The sequence below is a fragment of the Myxine glutinosa genome, chromosome 5, assembly GCF_964187855.1.
Source record: "Myxine glutinosa chromosome 5, kmMyxGlut1.1, whole genome shotgun sequence".
Lineage (NCBI taxonomy): Eukaryota > Metazoa > Chordata > Myxini > Myxiniformes > Myxinidae > Myxine > Myxine glutinosa.
In genome coordinates this window covers 2,772,072-2,796,966 of record NC_136265.1, presented here as the reverse complement: position 1 = coordinate 2,796,966, position 24,895 = coordinate 2,772,072, and the positions used below count along the sequence as shown (strand labels likewise).

At 48.2% G+C, this 24,895-nt stretch overlaps 1 long non-coding RNA gene across 1 annotated transcript in view; it reads right to left on the bottom strand.

Moving 5' to 3' along the window:
* Positions 1-1,516: 1,516 nt before the first annotated feature.
* Positions 1,517-24,895, bottom strand: part of LOC144892193 (uncharacterized) — a 477,241-nt gene continuing 453,862 nt past the window's right edge. The window contains exon 2 of the long non-coding RNA XR_013623393.1: positions 1,517-1,673. This is a non-coding gene — a long non-coding RNA (uncharacterized LOC144892193). The remainder of the gene's footprint in view (positions 1,674-24,895) is intronic.

Sequence of the window (24,895 nt, the reverse complement as noted above, 5' to 3'; positions counted from 1 at the left end):
GAAATTGTGGAGTGGAGTGGATGGTGCGAAGGTGTGAATGGGGGAAGAGTGGACCCCCATCACGGATACCCGGGGCGGGTAGTGTAAGTGTTAGATAGAGGGTGCAGGTAAATTGTGGTTGGATATTGGCATCTGTGGTGCGGGTGACAGAATGGTATGTGGATGGGTGCGTTGGTGTTGTGGAAATGGCTGGGCGTGTAGCCTGTTAGTGTGAGTAGTTGGTTTGGGCACTCCACCACTGTAAGGATGTCGGCCAGGTGAGGCCGCAGGTGGGCTCTGGGAGCCGGTAGTAGTTGTTGTGAATGGGGCCCGAGGATCCGGAGGACGGACCCGGGTAGCCCAGTGCCAGAGGGCACCATGGGGTGACAGAGCCAGGAGAGGGGCTGTCCCCAGGTAGTTAGGTTAGGGTGAGGAGCTAGGTAAGCTCGGGTGGCAACTACAGTGGTGGAGGTGTGCAGGTGGGTAGACCTGCTGGGAGAGTTACACGTCGCAGCCCAGAAATTGTGCGAGGGCACCGGGAGATGAATCGGGGGAGTGAGACCCCAAATTGAGGAGCACCACAGTTTGGCCAATGGGAATTGGTTATTAGAACCCATAGTGTAAGTTGGCCAATGAATTGGCAGGGAAAGACCCCGGGTAGTGTAAAGTGTGTTAAAGTCATTTAGAGGATAGTTAGGATGAAGGATCTCCTCGCACCATCTGCATCCACTCGCCTGAGGTGACAGGTACTCCACACCATGCCATGGTTTAATTATTTTTAGGATGCAAATGTTTGGATTGTGGGACGCATCATGACGTGGGTGTGACATTGTGCTTTGATGTTCCATCTCTTCCTCCTTATGAGGATTGATGATGAATTGATGATGGCAAATTTTTGAAGTAGAGGGATTGTGGTGACGAATTTGGTATAGGGGAAATATGGGGAAGACGTGACAGTAGTGACGAATTGGTAATGTGTAGGTTTTGTACATATGGGGTAAGGGCAAGGGTGGGCTAGGTAACAGGGGGGTGACGTACGGTAGGGACGAGCTTTCTCACTTCGGCCTCCATACGCATTTCACCTTGCATTGCCTTATTGACGTGTACCCTTGTGACCTTACCCCTCGCTCAATTGTCTTTCTTTTGTCTCCCACATGACCTGTGCGCCATTGGGTGCCGATGGGAGCGTGCGTGAGGTGGCCATTGTGCGCCCGAGATTCCCAGAACCAGCATGCATTGCGTTGATGTACCACTTTATGGACCGCTGTTCTGCGGCCAAGTACCACTTGATGGACCCCAGGTTCTGGGGCAGGGCACCTCTGTTGGAAACCGGCCATAGTGGCCAGGGAATCTTGCTTGCGGACCTCGGTAAGGTGGCACCTATGCCAAACAGGTGGACCACCCTTAGTTGGCCCCTGAGGCCCTAAATAAAAATGGACACAAGTTGTGCTTTTTATTATGTCCAAATAGGCCGCATGAAGCCAGAAGACGTCGGGAAGAACATCGGCCCAGCAGAGGAAGAGAAGACCACCACCAGTTGTTTTGTTGTGTTTATTATGAACCATGGTGACCGCACCGGATGGTGCTTTTGGGTGCTTTGTGGTGGTTGGGTGCTTTGGTGGTATTGGTACTGGTGCATCGATGCAATGCGTGCTGTCTCCTCCCTCCCAACAGGAATTTCTTTCTCTTGTTCCCTAAAAAGAAAAAAAAAAGAAAAAAAAAACACAGGTCCTGGGTTGCGTTGTAAATAAGAAATCACGTCATTGTAAATAATGCTCCCCACCGTAAATGTATAGTTTGAGAATAATTCCGTAATTCGGTTAGCTGTGGGCTTGAGTCTGTTAGACAGGATGCAATGCAATAGGGGGACATACTTATTTGTGTTTTAAAATTGTCACATTCAGGGTCAGGTTAATTGTAGAGGGAATTACACCTACGTGCCACACTAAGTTAAAGTTTAATAGGTCCGAGGACGGACCTGAAGAAAGGGGGGTGCAGTGTAACGATTTTGAGAAGTGTGTAACGATTTTGAGAAGTGTGTAACGAATTTGAGAAGTGTAACAATTTTGGAGGAAGTGTAATGAATGTAAAAAACGTTACAATGGAAACGTTACAATGTGAACGTTACAAACGTACGGTACCACCCTGTAATGTAAATAATGGTCGCAGTCAGCGTCCTAGTTAATTGCATGAAATATACACGCAGGTCACGATATATCTTTTAAATAGTGTATTTCCTTATTCCATGTAGGCTAAGTATGTGTTTTCCCACTAGATTGACTTTGCATTGTATCAAACAAAATAAGCGTAGGCCCTTCCAATTTCCCCAAAACCTCCCTTCCAATTGCCTTCTGCATTTTGGTCGGTTTTCTTCAAACCACCATTGGCCACGAGGTAAGGTTGGGGAAGAAAGGCGTGTCTCCACCTCGTCGTAAGAGGGAAGGAGTGAACCAGCCCTAACAGCCAATCAACACCGCGGTGAGTGACCCGGTAGGCGTGCCCTCGGAGTCGGCGGCTTGATTTCGCTCGAGGTGATAAAAGCGACTGCAAGGGACTGCTTTACGAGATGAGAGATGACTGGAGTCTGGAGATGACTGGAGATGAGCTGGAGATGACCCTGGGAGAGGAGCAACGAGGCTGCACCAAAGAGAGGCGGTGAGATGCGAAACGCTCCAAGCCAAAGAGGAGAGGTACTCGGCAAGGAGACCAGCTTTGGAGAGACGCGCTGAAAGAAGGGAGACGGCCCCGCCCCAAGAAGGGGAGCAGGTGTGCCGAACCAGCGCGGGACGTCTACCGCGGTGGATACCCGACGGAGGGTTTCCCGCCAAAACCGCGAGGGATTGCGAACTGCGCGCTCTCGACCAAGCGATCCATCTCAAGCCTTACCTGCCTGCAATTATCCCCTGTGTAAGTGTGAACGTCCTGTCCTGTTCGTTTGTCTTGGGGCTAAGTAAAAATGAATAGTGTAAGTTAACCATTCGCTGTGTTACTGCTTCTTCCATCCATTGCTGTGTGTGTATAATAAATCTGTTCTTCCTCCGTATTCTTCTTCTTCTTTTTCCTTCTCTTTCGGTCGCTTTAGAGATTTCCCGATTGAATATCTGTGGGGCGATCTGGTCAACGTCGGGTGGAATCGGGTTTTAATCGGGGAGTAACTGTTCGGACGCGGTTAAATACACCACCGCTCGGTCAATATAACATCTAAAAGCCGCGTCTGTAACAATATTATTAGGATTAACGCTATTATCATTGTTACGAAAACAACTCTACTGTGTTAAGAAATATGGGCTAATTTGTCCGAAGCGACCTTTAGGTGAGGTATGAAGACATGAAGCCTTCGGCCTATATGTACGATGTCGTTGGAAGATCCGTAACATCTTTGCTTTCGATATTTTATGATCATTTTTACAATCGGTTTGTTTGTGTTTCACACTGAATGAAAAACGGAAAAGTACAGCATGGCGATTGTGATATATGACAGGTTCGACGATATGTTCGGCCTGAACGATATTGGAATCAAAATGCCGGAGTGTGGAACAGCCGTTGTACGCCGTAATGATGTCAGACATAATCACATCATCCTGTCATGTGACCAGATTCTCAGCTCTGATTGGTGTACGTTTGAGTGGATGGACATACATGCATACCTCCGTACATATGGATGGACAAACACTGTTCCAGACTGCTTTGCCCTATGGGCTACACCGTAAAAAAGGCTTGTTTAATACAAAGACAGCAGAGCATGTGATTTATAATGAAGAAAGCCTTCTGGTTTCATCACACATCAGTGATCATTCTTATTTATTTAATTAAACAGTATTTAGCATTAGTATTTATTATTTATTTCGTATTTATCCCTGCGCATCGTAAGAGCGTGACCAAGGGTTGGTGTCAGGAAGGGCATCCGTCCATAAAAACATTGCCTCAAACAGGGAACCATGATTGTCATGGGGCCTGCAAGGCTAACCCCCACTCTAGCGGGGAAAATGGCCTTAAAACGATCATTCAAACAGTATTTAGCATTGATTGAGTATGAATTGTTTCCACCATTGTTAGATATAGGGTGTAATATACTGAGGGGAAGTTGTTCCCCATTGATTTGCTGCACTCGAAGAGCCGACGTCCCATCTATGGTTTTGCTTGACAACGCGTCATATGCAGAGAAAGGTGGGAAGTCGAGAAGGTGGTTCCCCATTTGTGAGGGCCTCAATCACCGGGAAGGTAACACGAGTTTTGGCGTGGGGGCCCTGACAGATTTAGTGTTTCATCTATTTTTCACAGGCCAAGTTTTATAAGTTGCTCTTTTGTACCATTCTAGGATATATTTAAATAACCTGCATGTTTGATGAAATGGCAGGATCAAAGTCCCATCGGTGCCGAACAACACCGATCTTACTGTAATTTGAGTTGAATATCTGGAATACAAAAGGGAAGTCATGCAGAATGATCGTTGCAGCAAGTGCTGGTGGATTTGTAAAAACTTGTTCCGGTGGATGTGAAGAGCTGCTAAAAGTTGTTTTGGTGGTGGTTCTGGAAGTGGTACTCACGTTTTTCTGTTGACAGACAATGTTGATCGTTTCTTATTATTTACTTTCTCCTTTATTTTTCAATTTCAGATCCATCATCTCCTCTCCATCTTAAAATTACAAGACGAAACACAACATCTCTCTCCATCTCCTGGATACGCCCCGATGATACAAACAAAGAACAATATCAATATCATGTGATGTTGTCCATTGCAAACATCGTGAAAGTCAATGAAACCACAGAGCAAACAAGCTACGTCTTTTCAAACCTCTCTCCTGGAACTGACTACAACGTGTCTGTGTCATCAATCTACCATGACAGAAAAAGCGAAGCTGCAGAGATACCTTCTACTACAGGTAGGCATGGACAATACTTGGTTGTAATCATGAACAATTAAGAAGTTGGGAAATAACTGACACCATTAAAGTATGTTTCTGTGATGTTTATATGGAAAGGGTGGCTCATGCATGAAGAACCAGTTTTGATTTGAGAAAGTAGTTTCACATCGAGATAAAATGATGTTTTCAATGTAAACGATTCAGAGTGAGGACGAAGTGGTCACGTGAAGGTTTTATAACGACAGTAAAAGCTGTGTTATCCAACACTTTACAAACCGGCACGGGATACCAACCGGCACGTGAGGCATCTCTCAGTTAAGATTGACGTATTTAGGAGAGTGGAGAAGGGAGAAAGTAGAAACCTGTGGATGCACAACTACACCGTTTGGTAGTGAAATGTCCTCGAAAATCAAGGCCCAGAAGAACAAGTTACTGTAATTTTACACCAAATCCGAGACAGAGAAAGAGTTATTCTTTTGCATCATTAATTTGTTCTTACTTTTATATTGTTGTGTTTGTGGAAAGAGCCTGGGGTGTCACACGCGATTCACAAGGGATCTTCAGTTTAGATATTTCCATCAAAATTCTGTTTATTTGGGTTACCTTTCCCCTCATAGCAGGGACTGGGAAAATGCGTTCTGTGTGTTCAGCAGGTTCTGTCCCGTTGTGATTTCCACTTTCCTGAAACCCGTCTCCTCGTCAATGCTTTCAAATCCCTCTTATCATGAATCCCTATGAATCACTCCCATCATCAATCCATTTGAATACCTTTTTCCCATCCCTCTGAAACCTTTCCTCCCTTACACCTTCCGACAACGCAAACCATGCACACAGGGGCGTCGAGTGCCAGCACGGGGCCCCGAGGCAAACAACCTCTGGGCCCCACCCCCACCCTTTCTCTCTTTTATAACTTTTTGAGAAACTTTGTTTTCATGAAAAACAAAAAAACTTTTTGTTTTTTCATACAAAATCGAGGCTCGTTTAAGAGCCCGCACATGAAACACGCATTAGTACTTGAAGCACAAAAAACATAAACAGACACATAAAACATAATAAAGGAAGGGGGAGACAAGATGGGGGGAGAGAGAGGGAAGTTCACAGGTGCAACGGTCGAGAACAGGGACATCGGGAGATCTGTGGAGGGGTGAGGGTGGGGGGGGGGGGGTGGCGGGGGGGAGAGGTGCACGGTGTAAAGCAAATTGACATGACTGGGAATTTCAGGAATGAATTCAGAGATTGAAAGAGGTGGATATTGGGTGTATTAACGGGGGTCGAAAAGATCAACGTTTTGGATGGGGGAAGATAAAGATGGTGGCGAACAGCGGGAGTTTCGTCTGCCAGCATGTGTTGGTGGATCCCAAAGATCCCATGGTGTGCTTTGGAAAGAGTCGGCGAGTATCGCCGGCACAATGGCCAAAATTCCAAATTCCTGCCCGAACTCGGCAAATGTCAAGCCTGGCCAGGCCGGTTCCTGAAAGGCTTGGACCAAGCTTCCTCCGGCCGACCCCACAAGGTGGGAAAAAAGTGTCCGTTAAAGAAGAACAAAATTTGTTTGCTGTTATCCCTACCCAGGTCATACTATCCCCACCCAGGTCATACTATTCCCATCCAGGTCATACTATCCCCACCCAGGTCATACTATCCCCACCCAGGTCATACTATTCCCATCCAGGTCATACTATCCCCACCCAGGTCATACTATCCCCACCCAGGTCATACTATCCCCACCCAGGTCATAGTATCCCCACCCAGGTCATACTGTCCTCACCCAGGTCATAGTATCCCCGCCCAGGTGATAATCTCCTCACCCAGGTCATACTGTCCTCACCCAGGTCATACTATCCACACCCAGGTCATAGTATCCCCGCCCAGGTGATAATCTCCTCACCCAGGTCATACTGTCCTCACCCAGGTCATACTATCCACACCCAGGTCATTCTATCCTCACCCAGGTCATACTCTCGTCACCCATTAAGGGGATTAGCATGTTAAGGAGAATAGGTAGGAAGTCCGGCTCACTTCCCACAGCCCTCCTTTATTTCATAGGCTAATTAAGTGTGAGACAGTAAGTGTTAAGACTGGAATGGTAGCGCCTGCGGTGAACCTAGCGGGAGCTATGGTTCCGGGGGGGGGGGGGGGGGGGGGCGCTGTGTTATGTTGGGGGGTAAAGGAATATCGAGGGGGAGGTAGATCTGTATCGGTAACATGCTTCGACTGTCGCGATAGGGAATCTACCCTGTAATAAGTTCTGTGTTTTTAGCGGTTTGTCGGGGTAATTGTACACCTGTGGACATACCAGGATGTTCGTTTGTTAAATAGTTGTAGAACAACAACAACAACATGCATTTTAAGGCCATTTTCCCTGCCAGAGCGGGGGTTTGCATTGCGGTCCGCATGACAATCTTCTCCATAAGATTAAATCTCCACTAATAACCTCCATTAATAATAATTAATCTCCACTAATCTCCATTGATCCAATAAACAGACTGGAGATTGCCGAGAGATATTTTTTCATTCTTATTTTATCAGCAATGTGCACGTACACTTTGAAGAGGTTTATGTCTTTAATTTTAAAAATGTCATTTTGTGTGCTGTAACGAAAAGAGTAACTTTGGTTTTCGTGGGGCAGAAAGGTGCAATGTAATGTTCTCATACACCGCCCAAAAGACTTTTTTCCAAGGGGACTTTTCCATTTGAGCTGTATTATTTTCATCGTCGGAATTTTTCATTCTTTCGACGAAGTCACAATAAAAAGTTGCAATTAGGTAATCTGCACGTGGGGAGAAGGGCGGAGCATCGTTTACGTGTTGCCACTTGCGTTTGTAATCCCGTGTGTGTGTGTGTGTGTGTGTGTGTGTGTGTGTGTGTGTGTGTGTGTGTGTGTGTGTGTGTTTGTGTTTGTTTTTGTGTGTATGCATGTGTAATTCGGCAGAAGAATCGAGGTAGTGGGGCAGATATGTAACAAAAATTGCACGAGATGTTCACATCCGGCAGAAAGTTTGAAATTTTGCATACAGGGGTATTTTGACATGCTGAGTTCAAAAATTGGCGGATCCAAGAGGTCTGACCAATGGACAGGCCGCCATCTTGAATTCCAATATGGCTGCCAAGACGAAATGTTGATAATCCCTATCTTGGGTTCTAAATGACCTGTGGTGCTCAAATTTTGTACACAAGGGTATGTTGACATGCTGAGTTCAATAAGGCAATAATTTGAAATGTCTGACAAATGTTATGGCCGCCATTTTGAATTCCAATATGGCCACCAAGACGAAATGTTGAAAATCCCGGTTTCTTTGCAAAAGCAATACCAATTCAATGGATCCCTAGTTGACAAATCATATAACAAGTCAAAGAGCTCATTTCAAAGTATATTTCGTACCAGTTGGCAGCCGTAACATGCTGCAAGCTTTTTTCCATCCGTTTTACTTCTCCTACTGCTCATCTCGGAAGCATTGTCCAGAGCAGAAACATAGTTCTGTGCATGGTAGATTAGCAGCAGTACATTTGCAATTTCCAGCACACCGTTTTTTACACTTGCACTTGATCAGCTCTCGGCACCCTTTTGACGCCTCTGGCATTACTGTCCAAAATGGATGCCAGACATCATCTGCATTTTTAGCCCATCCCCAATCTGCAGGTGAAGGCAGCTCTGGGTTAGCAATTTGGGACTGTCCCCAGATGTGACCGGCCTGAAAGACTGCCCTCTTCACATGTTGACGCAGTGCCTCTTTTGTCGGTGGAATATTTTCCGATTGCCGATTTCCCTGAGCAAACAGCTGCTTGCGTGCTTCGTTCACTTTCTTCAGAGGGGAAGTTCTACTGTACAGAACAACGAAGAACCTCTCTATGTTGTCCATGTCATCATCTGTTACTTCCGCTGGTGCATGTGAGAGATGATTGAAGACCTCCCCCAAGTTTGGCATGGAATTCCATATGCTCCACACAGTCTTTTTGCCAATCCCACATATGGCAGAAACAGTATCGCATCCGGAAACAGTATTGTTTTTTTTTTTTTTTTTTTTTTTTTTTTGTATACAAGATCGAGGCTCGTGAAAGAGCGAACATTAATCACACAGAAAAGACAAACAGACACACAAAACAAATAACATCGGGAGCGGTAGACAAGATGGGGAGAGAGGGGGAAGGACACAAACACAACATTTGAGAGCAGGGACCGAGAGACATGGAGACATCGAGAGAACTGTGGGAGGGAGAGGGCTTTGGGGGGAAGGCATGGGAAGGGGGGGGGGGGGGGGGTGGGAGAGGTATAAAACATATGGACACTGCCAAGACTTCCAGGAAAGAAGTTGGAATTTCAAACAAGGTGGATCTGGGGTGAATTAGTGGGGGTAGAAAAGATCAAGGTTTTGGATGGGGGAAGATAGGAGATGGTGGTGAACAGCTGTTTTGAAGACCTGGAGGGAGGAGTGTGATTGAAGTGAGTGTGGGAGTTTGTTCCAGAGGCGGGAGAAAAGAGGAATGAAAGAGTGAAGGTGAGCAGAGAGCCGAGATTTCGGCAGTTTAACCATCAGAGGGTGGCTGGCAGATCTTGTGCGACCTGTAGGAATATTTGGGGGACAGAGCACAGAGAGAGCTGGGGGAGCAAGGCCGGAGAGGAGTCGGTAGAAGACAGAAAGACCACCTACCTGCCTGCGGTGAGTGAGTGAAAGGCCCTCAGAGATAGCTTCATCGCGGGAGATTCCAATGATTCTGAAAGCTTTGGATTCAACAGCGTGAAGCCGAGCCAGGTGTGAGGCAGGAGCACCAGCCCATAGGGGAGAACAGTATTCCATTGAGCTGCGGATGAAAGCCTTGTATGTGGTGAGGAGCTCAGGTGTGCCTAGGAAGGACTTCGCACGACGGAGGATGCCCAGTCGGCGACTGGCTTTGGAGGCCAGCTTGGAAATGTGGTTTTCCCAAGAAAGATCATGGCAGATGGTGAGACCCAAAAGCTTGAGCGACAGAACTTCTTGGAGAGGATTGTTGAGAAAGTAGATGGGAGGGTTGTCCAGTCGATCTTTTCGGAGAGACATAGTAAGAGTGTGAGATTTGTCAGGATTGAAAGACATGTTCCACATGTTTGACCAGTCTGTGATTTTGTCCAGGTCTTCAGAGAGTGAGGAGGCTGCAGACTGCCGATCTGAGGAAAGAGGAATGGAGCGGCAGAGAGTGGAGTCATCAGCAAAGAGATACAGAGGATTTTCCAGAGAGTCGGAGAGATCATTGATAAAGACCAGAAAAAGCACAGGGCCCAGCACACTGCCTTGGGGAACTCCAGCCTGAACGGGAAGGGGAGATGAGAGAAATCCATTCAGGGCCACACGTTGACTACGACCAGAGAGGAAGTCCGCACGCCATGCATGGAGATTTCCATGGATACCATAGGAGGAGAGTTTGGTGAGCAGAGCTGGGTGCCAGACCGTATCGAAGGCACGTGATATGTCAAGGGAGACAGCTCTGATTTCCTGTTTGGCATTGAGGACCTCCATCCATTGTTGAGACAGCAGAAGCAGCATGTCCAGAGTAGAGTGACCTGGTCTGAAACCAAATTGATGATCAGAGATCAAGCCATTGGAGAAGAGGAAAGATTTCATATCCGAAGCAATGATGGATTCCATGACTTTGCTGATAATTGGGAGCAGGCTGATTGGTCTGTAGTTGCAAGGATCTGTTTTTGCACCTTTTTTGTGTAAAGCGGTAATGTTTGCTGATTTCCAGGATGCTGGCAGATGACCTTGAGCAAAAGATAGGGTGAAAAAAACAGAGAGAGGGTGAGATAGAGCGGCAGAGCAGGATTTTAGGACCCGTGGGCTGATGCCATCTGGTCCAGTTGCAGAATCAGAGTCGAGGTTTGACAAAAACTACTCCACCTTGTCAGGAGAGAAGGTCACAGAGTCCAGGAGCAGTTTGGTTCGACTGGGAAAGGTGGGAACAGAGAGAGATGGGTTTGGGACTAAGGATTTTGAGGCAAACACAGAGTTGAGGCATTCGGCTTTGTCACGTGCGATGTCAACTGTGTGGCCATTTGAGGTAAGGGAGGGGATGGAGGGGGAACAAACACCAGAAACGGATTTGACCAGACGCCACCAGGATTTGGAGGAAGGAGACAGGTTTGAGAGTTCATTCTTGAGTGAGGAGAGATAGTGAGGAGAGCAGCTTCCTGGCACTCCTGAGGGTAGACACACACTTGTTCCGAGCTTGGTGGAAGGAACTGAGATTTCCTTCAGTTGGATTAGCCTTCCAAGAGGCAAAGGCAAGTTGTTTCAGGGCAACTGCCTCACCACAAGATTCAGTGTACCATGGACGGGAGGAAGGGTAAGACAACTGAAGGCGAGATGGGATAAAGCTGTGCATGAGAGAGATCAGTTTGCTTTGGAAGAATTCCCAGGAAGAATTGATGTCAGAGGCAGTGGAGATGGGAGACCAATCCAGACGATTGATGGCTGCTTGAAGACCGTCCCAGTCGGCCTGAGTGAAATGCCAGACTCGTCGACGCTGAGGAGGCTCTCTGAGAATGGCCAGAGAGATGTCCACTTTGACAAGCACATGATCAGAAGAACCGATTGGAGCAGAAGAAGAGCAGCAGACATTAGCAGGGAAGTTGGTCATAACCAAGTCTAGAAGAGAAGATACTCCATTGGCTGAGATCCGGGTCGGGAAATTGACAGATTGTGTCAATCCCAGTGAGTCACAGAAGTCCTTTGCTGAGGTGCCATGACTGGTGAGAGAGGAACCCACACCCAACCAGGTGGCATGATGACAATTGAAGTCACCACATATGAGGAAGAGAGAGTTGGGATGAGTGGATAGAAGTTGGTCCATGTTGTCAGACAGTGAAATGTAGATGGAGTCATCACTGTTTGGGGGACGGTACAGAACACATATGAACAAAAGGTGGGAGCGGAGAGGAAGCCGTAGCCAGAGGTACTCCTGGGGGTGAGGAGGAGAGAGGGCAGTGCAAGGAGAGTGAGGAAGAGAGTTTTTGATAAAGATAGCCACCCCACCACCAGGCCGAGGCTCAGGTCTATCATACCGGAGGAGGGAGTAACCAGGAAGAGATATTAAGGAATCAGAGACATCTTGAAGGAGGAAAGTCTCTGTTAAGCAGATCAAGTCTGGATTGTCAGAAGCAACCTGTATGGAGAGATCAGTCAGGTTTGAGCGAAGGCCCCGGATGTTTGAGGTCCATACCGTTAATGAAGAGAGAGGGGGAGCATCGGGTACAGGACAGGGGAGGGGAGGAGTAGGGTAAGATGAAGGATGAGAGGGGGAGGTAGGGAGAGCAGTTGTTAGTGTGTCAGCGATTGCAGAAGAGTTCCAAGAAAGGGAAGGATGAGGAGGATGAAAGGTTTGAAGGTGAAGGGATGAGGCACAGTGAGGGGTTGTTTGAGGGGGGGCAGAGGAAAGAAGAAGGTTGGGGGGGATGGAGGTATGAGATAGAAGGGAGAAGAAGTGGGGAGGAGGCAGCTTTGAGGAGGAGGGGAGAGGAGGGAGAATTGGAGAGGAATGGTATGGGGGGAGATTTGAATGGGAGGGGTTGGGGGGGAGTTTTGAAGGGGAGGAGTGAGGGGGGAGTTTAGGAGGGGAAGGGCAAGGGGGGAGTTCAGGAGTGGAAGGGCAAGGGGGGAGTTCAGGAGTGGAGGGGTAGGGGGGGAGTTTAAGAGTGGCGGGGCAAGGGGGGAGTTTAGGAGTGTAGGTGCAAGGGGAGGGATTTGGATGGGAGGGGCAAGAGGGGGGTTTAGAAAGTGGATGATTAATGAAAGACGAACATTGAAAACAAATTGGGTTTGTTGTGATTTTCAAGTTAGCAATCCGGTTCAGAATGATGGAGGAGGGATGGAATGAATGTGAATTTAGACCATGTAGTGAGGGAGACGTATAAGATATTGAATTTCTTTTTTTTGAGGTGGAATGAGTTGGAGAGGAAATTGAGAAAAGCCTTTTAAATAGGAAGAAAAACAGCGTGTTGTAAAATACCACTGAGTAAAACACTGAAGGGGAAAGGTTGTACATATTTAAATAATATTTAAACAGAACCGTGAACAATCTTATGTGCACAAAAATACCAACGGGGGGAGAGCCGAGAGGGACCACCACGAGTCACGTGAAGGGCAAACGGTGGATGGCAAGGAGTTAATGGGGGCGGGGCGAACAGCACACCTGGACAGAAAATACAGGATGAGTCAACAGTACACGTGGAGAAAGGAAAATAAATGTTTTTGGTTTTTTTTTTGTTTGTTTGGTTTTTGGGGGTGGGGGGGGGGGGGGAGGTGGGGATTTAGAACGTTAGACAGAGTATTATGTTCGGGGTAGAAGGGACAAAAACTAAGAGCCAAGCAAAACACGATTAAGATAACAAACACCGACGGGGGTACAACTACAAGGCCGCACACGAGGAGCAGAACACGATTAAATAATTACAAGTTACAGGAAATTCAAACCAAAAGTAACTATAATCAAAACAATAACGCATGGACGATAAAATAACGAGTTGAAATTTGACAATCTATCTGGGGAAATGGGGGAGAAACACGTGGTCGAAGAACGAACGAACGAACGAATAAGAATGAATAAACGAATGAGAACAGAGAAGGAAATGTTTTTTTTTGGATTTTTTTGAGTTGTGATTTACACAAGGAAGAGGGCTATGGGGTGAAAAGATTGGGAAAACAGAGAACGAAAGTTATTGGATCACAAAAACACGGACCGCTGAGAGAAAAACAAAGCCTCAAGGTTGTACAGTGTTCACTGTACAACTACAAGGCCTCAAAACACGACCCGAATTAACACGATTATCAATACAGGTATGAAAGATTTGCACCGAAAATCTTCGTCGGGAGACAATATATTGTTACAGACGCGGTTTTAGATGTTAGTTTACCGAGCGGTTTGGTATTACCGCGTCCGCACAGTTACTCCCCGATTAGAACCCTATCCCGCCCGATTCCACTCGACGTTGACCAAGTCGCGCTATGCTAAATCAATGAAGGAAAGGACACAACGGCTGGGATAAATGCAACGACACAAGGGGTACAGTTCTCAAGACCTCCGGAGGAGGATATAATACTGGTGATGCAGAAACGGGTAGATTACACGGTAAGAGGTAAAGCACAGAAAAGATGGGCACTTAGACACAGTCTTATCTTATCCCCGACAGACCACAGACAAACGGGACAAGACTGACTTACACAGGGATTGATGGCAAGGAAGGGCAGGCAGTCGATAGCACAAGGTGCACCTTGGCTCAGGGGCAGAATCAAACGCCGTCCGGTCCAGAGATGCGGGGAGGTATTCAGCGCTTGGAGGTGGCGTCTTCTCTCTCCGTGCTGGGGCGCATCTGACGTCACCTCCCTCTTCCTGCGCATGTCCAGCGGGGAGTGACACGCCCTCGGTTCGTTAGCTCCGCCCCAGATGGAATCGGTCCGCCGCTTCTATTGGGTGCGGGGGTTACCGGGCTCCGCCCTTGACGAGGAGCTGACAGCGAGCCCCTGCGTGGTAACCCCGTCGGAGCACATGTTCAATGGCGGCTAACCAAGCCGGAGTGAGGACGCACACTCCCCGCGCCGCCGCCGCTGTTGTTGTTGTTGTTGTTGTACCATGAGGAAGAGCTGCGGGGAGGTATTGGGAGGTCCTAAACTTTCTAACGGTGCCATACAATCACATTCTGGTGCAACGAAGAGTCAGAATTAATGGAAACGAGTCCTTAACTGACATAGACTAAGAATAACTAGCAGGATGTCCTATAGTTGTCTACGTGAGATGTGGTGAACCTGGGTGCGACATTTAATGGGGGAAATAGGGGAAGGTCGGGGCTACAGAATGTTGTTTACAGAAAATGGGACTAGGGAATGGGGGATTGGGGATAGTTGGGAAGTATTGGGGAAATAGGGGAATATTTACAAGCGGATATGGATGGAGGCCAATCTCATATCCGCAACATTGCACCCTTCTCTACCTCGGGGCGTCCCGACCCGATAAATTTTTACCTACGTTAGTGTGGCACTCAGATGTAGTTCCCTCTACTATTAACTCAACCCTGAGTGCGACAGTTTTACAGATGTTCACAATTGAGTAAATATGTCCCCCTGCGACGTTGCACCCTTCTCCTCACAGAAACACACCCACAGGATAACCGAATCGCGGAAAGAATCCTCAAACTAAACATACAGCCGGTAGGGAGCATTATTTACACAAGACTGATATTTACACTACGATCCAGGACCTGTTCTTTGAGGAACAAATGCAGATGTTATGCATAGAGAGAGCACGCATGCCAGCATCGATACACCAACCCACGAGTGCCCTGTGGCCCTACGGCCTTTAATAATGTGCAGAGCACCCCGTCCAAGCACCAAAAGCACCACCCCATACACACAGTCAGCACCATCCGGTGCACCAATAAAATGTTCATAGTCACCGGTGGTGTCGCAGCCGGCCGATGTTCTGCCGCTGGTCTTGCCTTCTTGAAGCACTTGGCCTTCTAGCTTCCTTAAAAAATAAAGAAAGGCGCCAACCGCGTCCATTTCTGAATTGTGGCCGTCAGGGGGCCAACTAAAAGTGGTTCACCTGTATGGCATAGGTGCCACGTTGACCCATAGGTCCATCCACGGGTGGTGCTTGACCGCAAAAGAACTGCGGTCCATGGTGGGCGGCCACAAAAATTGCGGTCCATATGGTGTATCGATCCAGGCAGCAAGCAGCGAAAGTACAGGCCCACAACTGCGGAGCCAGCACCTCTCTCTCCTCTCTCTCTGCCCCAAAGCCAGATCCTCGGAGGTGGGAGACAAAAAAGAAGACAAGTGAGTAAGGTGGTAAGGGCGCAAAAGTGCACGCAATACAAGATGATGCACACTGGGGGCACATGGGAACCAGGTGAGACAGGTACGTTCCTACCGTACGCCCCCCCCCCCACCAGGTAACCTACATTGCCCCTCCCTTACCCCTTACTGTATCCACAAAACACAACACTACCCATAAACATCTACTTTACAAATCAACAAACGTCCCTACTGTCTTCCCCGTTCCTCCCATAAACCAAATTCGTCTTCTCTCCCTCCTAACCAATCAAATTTGCCATTTCCAACTCTCATCAAAATTTGCCATCTCCAACTCAACATCAAAATTTGCCATCACCAATTCATCATCAGTCCCTCCTAGGGAGGGAGAGATGGAATCACCCCAATGTCTCATCCACGTCGTGATGCGTCTCACAAATCCTCACAGCAATTCTCATTTCCTGCAACACAGAACAAAGAAAACACAGGTGTGGAGTCATCATCATCACCTCAGGTAAGTGGCTGCGTATGGTGCGACGGGTTCATCAATCCTAACTATTTCCTAAATGACTTTAACAACTTTACATTACCCGGGGTCTTTCCCTGCCAATCCATTGGCCAACTTACACTATGGGTTCTAAAAAACCAATTCCCATTGACCAAACTGTGGTGCTTCTCAATTTGGGGTCTCACTCCCCCGATTCAACACTCGGTGCTCTCGCACAATTTCTGGGCTGTGACGTGTAGCTCTCCCAGCAGGTCTACCCACCTGCACACCTCCACCACTGTAGTTGCCACCCGAGCTTACCTGCTCCTCACCCTAACCTATCTAACTGGGGAAGGCCCTCTCGCACTCTCACCCCCTCAGTGCCCTCTCTGGCACGGGCTACCCGGGTCCGTCCTCCGGATCCTCGGGCCCCATCCATAACAACTACTACCGGCTCCCAGAGCCCACCTGCGGCCTCACCTGGCCGACATCCTCACAGTGGTGGAGTGCCCAAACCAACTACACACACTAACAGGCTACACGCCCAGCCATTTCCACAACACTAATGCACCTATCCACAATACCATTCTGCAACCGCACCACAAATGCCAATATCCAACCCCAATTTACCTATACCCTCTACCTAACACTTACACTACCCGCCCCGGGTACTCGTGAAAAGGGGTCCACTCTTCCCCCATCCACACCTTCGCACCATGCACACCACTCCGTACCGCTTACTCCAACTCTCTCCACACCACTCATTCCAATACTCCATGTATTCCACACACCTGTACTTGCACACCTGTGCTCTCACACCTGGTGCCACCTGCACCCTTCTCTCCCCCAAGCGCATTCGCGCTGATCCACAACACTCACTACTCATACACTGCTCCACACTGCTCCACACACCTGTCCAGTTCTCACACAGCATCATCTCATCTAACTACTCCCCTCTGAAACTTGCGCTTCCCAGTCGTCCCTTTAAACTATTGCGCTCCCTCGTCATTATCATCCACTCTAACCTACCTGCGTCCCCACTACAGGTATCCTTGTCACTAACTAAACTTAACGTTACCTAATGTCATCTTCGCTAGATCCCTACACACGATATATCCTAACCCACCCGGGCTAGTTTTCACTGCCATACACCCCCTAATCTATAGCGCATTTGCCCCACGTTTGTGAGGGATGACAGAGTTGCCATCCCACCACATCGGGCATCTCCCACTACCAATTTTGCACATCAAATTTCAACAAATCAAAAATTTGCCAATCACTACCCATCATCTGCCAATCATTACTGCCAATCCTTTGCAATCATCAAATTTTGTTTTTTTCTAATTTTGGGTCCAAAACACTAATCTCGTCATTACAGTCTACTTACTAATGCCTCTCGGTGCGCCAATTAACTTCTAAAGCTCGGCTTCGTACAGCCAAGCCATGAATGCGGGTTGTTTGGTGCCAGCGGCTGGATACGTCCCGCATTCGGTGCAGGGAAGGAGGTTTACCCGGGCCGAGGTCCCACGCACCATCTCGGCACGGAGCCATGCCATGGCCCGATCTCGACCTGCCGGAATGCCTCAACAAAAAGTGGTCGCCATTACGACCCTTCCTATCGGGCTGCCCGCTCCGCCTGGTGGAGCCCGGACGCGGCCGTTCCAAGCGAGGCACAGCGTGGATTGCATACGGCGGTTCTTTCGAAACCGCCGTGGTTCGGATCCCCGCTGGTCCTCGCGGCACGCGAAGCTGCCCGACGCGCACCGAGGGCCCGATTCGGCTATAAGTCGTTCTAACCTCTAACCCGGTTACCGTCGATGCTTCACCTGCATGCTTACATGCATACGCTACCCCTTTCTTGCTCATACATCCAGCCGTTTCCATGCTCCTCGTCGTACCTTCTCTAACACACCCAGGTACACTCATTCCACTCCCAGCCTTGGTCACACACCTGACCACCGAACACTTTGGCACACATTCGTTGTTCGCACACCTCACCAACACACCTCTTCGCGCCCCCTCCTCGGTCACCTCCTCTGTGACAATCACAGGTGTGCTTTCACTCGCACACCCAACCACGTGCCTCACTACCAATTCCAGCGTGCATTCCCACACACGCTCTACCATTCCAGGTGTGCTTCCTTTCATTCCAGGTGTACATCCTTTCTCACCTGTCACAACCAACTCACGCTCCGTGTCACTCTTACTACTCTCACCTCCACTCTTGACAGCACACTCTTTCCTCATGCACCCGTCCGTTACACACCTTTCTCGCGCACACTCTCCCGTTACACCCTCTGTAACACTCACCACAGGCGTGCATTCTTCCTTGCCTTTGACAGCGCACTCTTTCCCCATGCACCTGTCCGTCACACACCTTTCTCGCGCACACTCTTGCGCACACTCTCCTGTCACACCCTCTGTAACACTTACCACACCGCGCTTCCATGTGCTCCCTCGCACACGCGCTACGACCGACTCACTCTCGACAGCACCCTCACTCCTTGGCACGCACTTTTTCCTCACACACCCCAGAGTCGGACTTTCTCGCACACCTCCTTTTTCGCACACCAGACCTGTCGCACACTTCACCAACGGCCTCTCACGAACACCCGGGTCCATCTCGACCCCCAAGCTTATTAAATCACCTGGCGCATCATACGCACGACCATATTGTTGGTCACCACTTACACCGGGTCCTCTTCCTCTTCGCTTCTCCTCCATCACCTGCGAATCCCTCATCCGGTTAATGAGCACATCATCACGATCCGAACACAGACTTTGGACCAATTCTTTTACCTCCTCTTTTATCTCTTTCTTATCCCCTCTCCGTCGCTTCTTAATTTCGCTCACCCCTTCTTCCACTTCTTCTAATTTCTGCTTCACCTCTTTTATGTCCCGGTACGTCTCCTCAAGCTCGTCCTCTAAGGCTACCTTGACCGTTTCCATGTGCGTCCTCACCTGCCGGTCCTTCGTCTCCATTACCTCTGTCACCTCGTCCAACCTCGTTGTCAGTCCCTCACGTACCATCTGACATTGCCTCTTTGTCGCTATCAAGTCGTTTTTTATGTCGTTTTGTGTCGCTTTTAACCCTCCTAATACCGCAGTGTTCCTTTGAACCTGCTCCGTTAGTCCTTTTTGTCCCTCCGTCAGCTGTTCCACCTCCTGCGTCAGGTCCTCTATGCCCCCTTGTAACTTTACAGTCCCCTTTCTCACCTCCTTCTCCATGCGCTCCTTACAGTGCCTCACCTCCTCGCGCACTCCTCCGACCTCCTCACTCACACCTCTTCTGATCTCTTCTCCCATCACTTGCATCTCCTGCCCAGATGCCACCCTCATCTGCTCCATTTCCTCCCTGTGAGCATCCAATTTAGTTTCTACCCCCATTCTGACCCCCTCTATCTGCTGCCCCATTTTTTTAACTTCCCTTTCCGCTTGGTCCCTCATGTCCCTCAATTTGCCTTCCATACTGTTTTCTAACCCCTCTAACCCCTTTTTCATCCCTTCCATTTGATTCTCCTGAACGGCCATTCTGTTTTCTACCCCCATTAACCCCTCCTGTATTTCCCCAAATCTATTGTCTAATCCCTCTATTCTACTCCCTAACCCTCCGATCTGGGCCCCCATGTCCTCCCTCAATTTCTCGCTATTGGACCCCATGTCCTCCCTCAATTTCTCGCTATTGGACCCCATCCTTTGTTCTAACCATTGGCTATTGGCCCCCATGTCCTCCCTCATTGCCCCCATACTGTTTTTCAAACCTCCAATTTGGTCTCCCATTTGTCCCATAAGGGCCCCCATCATTCTGTTTTCCATTTCTTCATTATTCTTGTCCATAAGGGCCTTCATTTGCATAAAAAAAAGGTTCAAATCCACCGGTGGCGCTACTACGGTCGCGGGCGCGGTCGCCGTGGCCATGTGCGAGGCGCCATTTTGCGCGCCCGTAACCTCGTGCGCGACGACGCTATTTTGCGAACCTGCCATCCTCACTGCTTCGCTCTCCTCATGTCCCTCATGTCCCTCAATTTGGTCCTGGATCGACCCTGCCTCACTCTCCTCTACCGGAACCCAGCCGTCTTGATCCGCCATAGCGCGACTTTCAAAATTCGGGTTTTTATTTTTGTAAAACACAATCAAATTTCGCCGTTTTAATTTCGAGCGCGTGAAGCGCGCTTCGGGTCCAATCTCACTCCTCGACACCAATTGTTACAGACGCGGTTTTAGATGTTAGTTTACCGAGCGGTTTGGTATTACCGCGTCCGCACAGTTACTCCCCGATTAGAACCCTATCCCGCCCGATTTCACTCGACGTTGACCAAGTCGCGCTATGCTAAATCAATGAAGGAAAGGACACAACGGCTGGGATAAATGCAACGACACAAGGGGTACAGTTCTCAAGACCTCCGGAGGAGGATATAATATTGGTGATGCAGAAACGGGTAGATTACACGGTAAGAGGTAAAGCACAGAAAAGATGGGCACTTAGACACAGTCTTATCTTATCCCCGACAGACCACAGACAAACGGGACAAGACTGACTTACACAGGGATTGATGGCAAGGAAGGGCAGGCAGTCGATAGCACAAGGTGCACCTTGGCTCAGGGGCAGAATCAAACGCGGTCCGGTCCAGAGATGCGGGGAGGTATTCAGCGCTTGGAGGTGGCGTCTTCTCTCTCCGTGCTGGGGCGCATCTGACGTCACCTCCCTCTTCCTGCACATGTCCAGCGGGGAGTGACACGCCCTCGGCTCGTTAGCTCCGCCCCAGATGGAATCGGTCCGCCGCTTCTATTGGGTGCGGGGGTTACCGGGCTCCGCCCTTGACGAGGAGCTGACAGCGAGCTCCTGCGTGGTAACCCCGTCGGAGCACATGTTCAATGGCGGCTAACCAAGCCGGAGTGAGGACGCACACTCCCCGCGCCGCCGCCGCTGTTGTTGTTGTTGTTGTTGTTGTACCATGAGGAAGAGCTGCGGGGAGGTATTGGGAGGTCCTAAACTTTCTAACGGTGCCATACAATCACATTCTGGTGCAACGAAGAGTCAGAATTAATGGAAACGAGTCCTTAACTGACATAGACTAAGAATAACTAGCAAGATGTCCTATAGTTGTCTACGTGAGATGCGGTGAACCTGGGTGCGACATTTAATGGGGGAAATAGGGGAAGGTCGGGGCTACAGAGTGTTGTTTACAGAAAATGGGACTAGGGAATGGGGGATTGGGGATAGTTGGGAAGTATTGGGGAAATAGGGGAATATTTACAAGCGGATATGGATGGAGGCCAATCTCATATCCGCAACAATATACACCATAAAATAAATAGTTATAACGAAAATACAAATGGGAACAATTACTTAACTTCGATTTCGATGGATAGCATGGAGAGCTGAGAATAAACGAACCCTCGCCAGCAAGACCGGAAACGGAAGTCCAAATAGAAGCCCCCATGCAGGAATAGAAGCCCCCATGAGCGTTCAGGGCCAATGTGAGTCGCAATAGTGTGAGCAGCAATGTGCCTGAAATAGTTTCCATGTCCAAATGCCAACCACATTGCACAACCGTCCATAATGCTTGCCATTGCGATAGCCAACACAACCACATCCGTGTCTGTTGCATGAATGACGATACTTCTGTACCCCTGCTGATATGCATGCCAAGCATGTAGCATCATTCGTGAATCAGCCTCTTCATGCGTACATGGTTGAATTTGAGAAACATCAGAAGGGGGCTTTGATTTAACCTCTTCTTCTAAGGTTGTAAGAAGTGTTTTTTCCTCTGGAATAGGCATCGTTTGCAGGGAATCAGCAAGGAAACTGAATAATGTCTTTTTGTTGGAATCTACACGAAGGAAGCTGCTCCAGTTTCGTGGCACGGATGTCTGTTCAGTCACATGGAGTGGTATGCCAGTGCCACGACCAAGCCTGGTGCCTTCTTTGAGACTGTCCGTTCTGTAGGTGTCCCACACCACATCAACACGCATCACAGTCCCCTCATTTAACTTTCGGGCAATGTACGGAAGGACCTGTTTCTGTGCATAGTCACCAAATGTCCTGATCACACTGTTGCACTTCTTAGGCTCCAAATGATGGACTAAGGCAGCCCCATCGAAAATCCGAACTTCTCCTTTGGGCGCATCACGAGGACGTTGTGCTAAAGCTTCCAAACAGGGCAAAAGATCAGCCTTGCCGGTTGGTGGCCGCATTGTATTGATACCTTCAGCCAATGCAGGTGGCCACCCATGACACTCATATTCATAAAATGTGTTAAGATCACCATCTCTCGTTTGGCAAGAAATGTACATTCGTGAGAAGAGCTCCACATTACTTTTCATACGTGTAATCTTCGCCTCAGACTTTCCAGGTGTTTTCTTGGGCTTCGATTTCAACAGTGGCAGATTGTTCTTTGAAATGCTATCATAGAAATTGTCAGAAGGATCCTTGATTCGCTGCCCCACAAATCCGTCAAATTGTGTTTTGCCAGTGTCCTCCATGGATCGCACTGCGGCTATCACTTCATCAGGCATGATGACCTTTGTGTCAAGCACATACAAGTCATTACTGTCTTCCGCAAACGGGTTTCCAAGTTTTTCAAAGGAACTGATTGCATTATTGAGATCTGATGCAAAGGATTTCTGGACACTAGGCAATTGTTCGTGGTGGCGGACATCAGTTTGCCTCTGTCTTTGAAACTGGTCCTCAAACTCATTCAGGATTCTGGCTATTTCTGCACCAGTTACCATCCACCGGCGAAGAGCCCCTTCATTCTCAGTAATTCCAATGACTCCACCATCACCTTTCACATAAGCGTTCTGCTGTTCGTGTATCTGATCGTGTGCCATAGCAGAGAACTTGTGTGATGACTTCTGAGTGACAAAGTTCCCCTTGACAAATTCACGATGGATATCCATGGAATCGTTTGAAAGTTCCTGAAGGTCTGTTACATGCACTGTCAACCATCTGGCGTAATGGTAATGGTCCATGGCAAACATCCACGGAATGATCGCCGTGAGAGTCTCCACATAGAGCGTGTAGTTGGCTTCCCGTTGTGATCTTATGAATGCCAAGAGAAGACACTCCAACTGCAGGACTTTATTCCAGTAGCAAAACTGGGGGTACTTTGTAGCCATCTTCTTGCTCCAAAGATCAAATGATTGTAAATCTTCAGTTTCACATGTTTTCCGGTAGTCATCGTATGCCTTTCGCTGCAGAGCGTACAACGCCGCTACTGTGACTTGGTGTGCCCATTGTGACCTCGATATTTGCGAACCTTTGTGAAGACTATCTGCTCTTCCCTCTGTTGTTACACCAGCACTGGTCATTACACTTGCCCAGCCACTCCCCTCCAGGAAGCTGCCGATCGCTTTCAACAAGGCCATCTCTACATGAAGTCCTCCCATCATCACAACAAACTTGTCTTCACCATATATACCTGGCCAAGTCCATTGAATCTTCTTCGCAATTGCATAGAGTGGTTGATCAACGGTCAGAACTGGAACTTGTCCGGGGTTTACTAGTTCTGTCGCCTGCTTGATTAAATTCATTCCATGCTTCACCATTGCCAATGTGTGAGCACTCTCGCGGAACAGAGGTAGCAGTCCTGTAATTGCAGGAGGCCGAGGAACTTCAACCTGCAGATTTGCCATGTATGCTGACCAGGAGATATTATCTTCACTCTCAAGACCTTCCTTCTCCTGCAGACTTTGTACAAACGAAAGCCACTGACTTTCTTTGTCCTGTATTCCGGAGGACACACTTGAAGTGGATGGACCTTTTGGTTTTCTTGGAATGGGATTATTAGTTGGAAATGTTTCAGGAGGCACATCACTGTAAGATGCAGGAAGGGCGGCTATGGTTTTGGAGCGCTGTTTGTTCTCATTCTCAGTGACATTCTCATGATTTCGAATGCTGCCACTTTTGTCATGTGAAACATGTTGTGTCAGTGATAACGCGGTTCCATGAAATGAACTTTGTGCTGATGCTGATGATGGGTTGTGATCTATGTTGTCTAGGTTGTCTGTTGTGAATATTCCACTTCACAATTTTGTTGGACACACAACGCTGTCATGTTTGTATATTTCTATGACTCTGTTGGCCTCATCTGTGGATACCTCCAGTATGCGATCATAGGAAACACACAAACCATGTTGAAAAAGAATGTCAACGAGATCCCATTTCCTTGTTTTGCTATGAATGAGAAGACCCAGGTAAAGTGGCAGTGATGTTTCACGTTTCAAATTGTGACGTACTGCTGTAGTTTCCAACCTTCCTCGTTTCATAGTGTTGAATGTTACAAGTTGAGTTAAGGATTGCACAGAGACGCCTCCCTTGTTGTTTGCGTTTTGTTTTTGTATGTTTGTACCAGCAAGAATCATTTCCATCAACGCTGCCAATGATGGTGGTGAGTTGTTATATGATTCGTTAACTAGGGATCCATTGAATTGGTATTGCTTTTGCAAAATATCTTTGCGCACAATCTGGGCAGCTCTCATGAGAATGACCGCGTCGTTGTCAGAGCTTTGTCTACAAGCATGCAATAAAGCTTCACCAATGTCCTCTTTGAATGACAGTGCCACTTCATGGTTGCTCTTATGTGCCTCAAGTTGCGGAAGGTGTCTGAGAAGCTTGTCCTTAAGGTGAGTTGAATTAATCCTCTTTGAGATATCACCTCCCAGTTGTGCCAGACGTTCTGTATAAAGCTTTGTGAGATCGGCTAACTTGAAAGTGTAACTGTCATCTGTACACTTCATTTCTTCCAAATAGGCTATCAATTCGGCCAAAGCTACTGATTCTG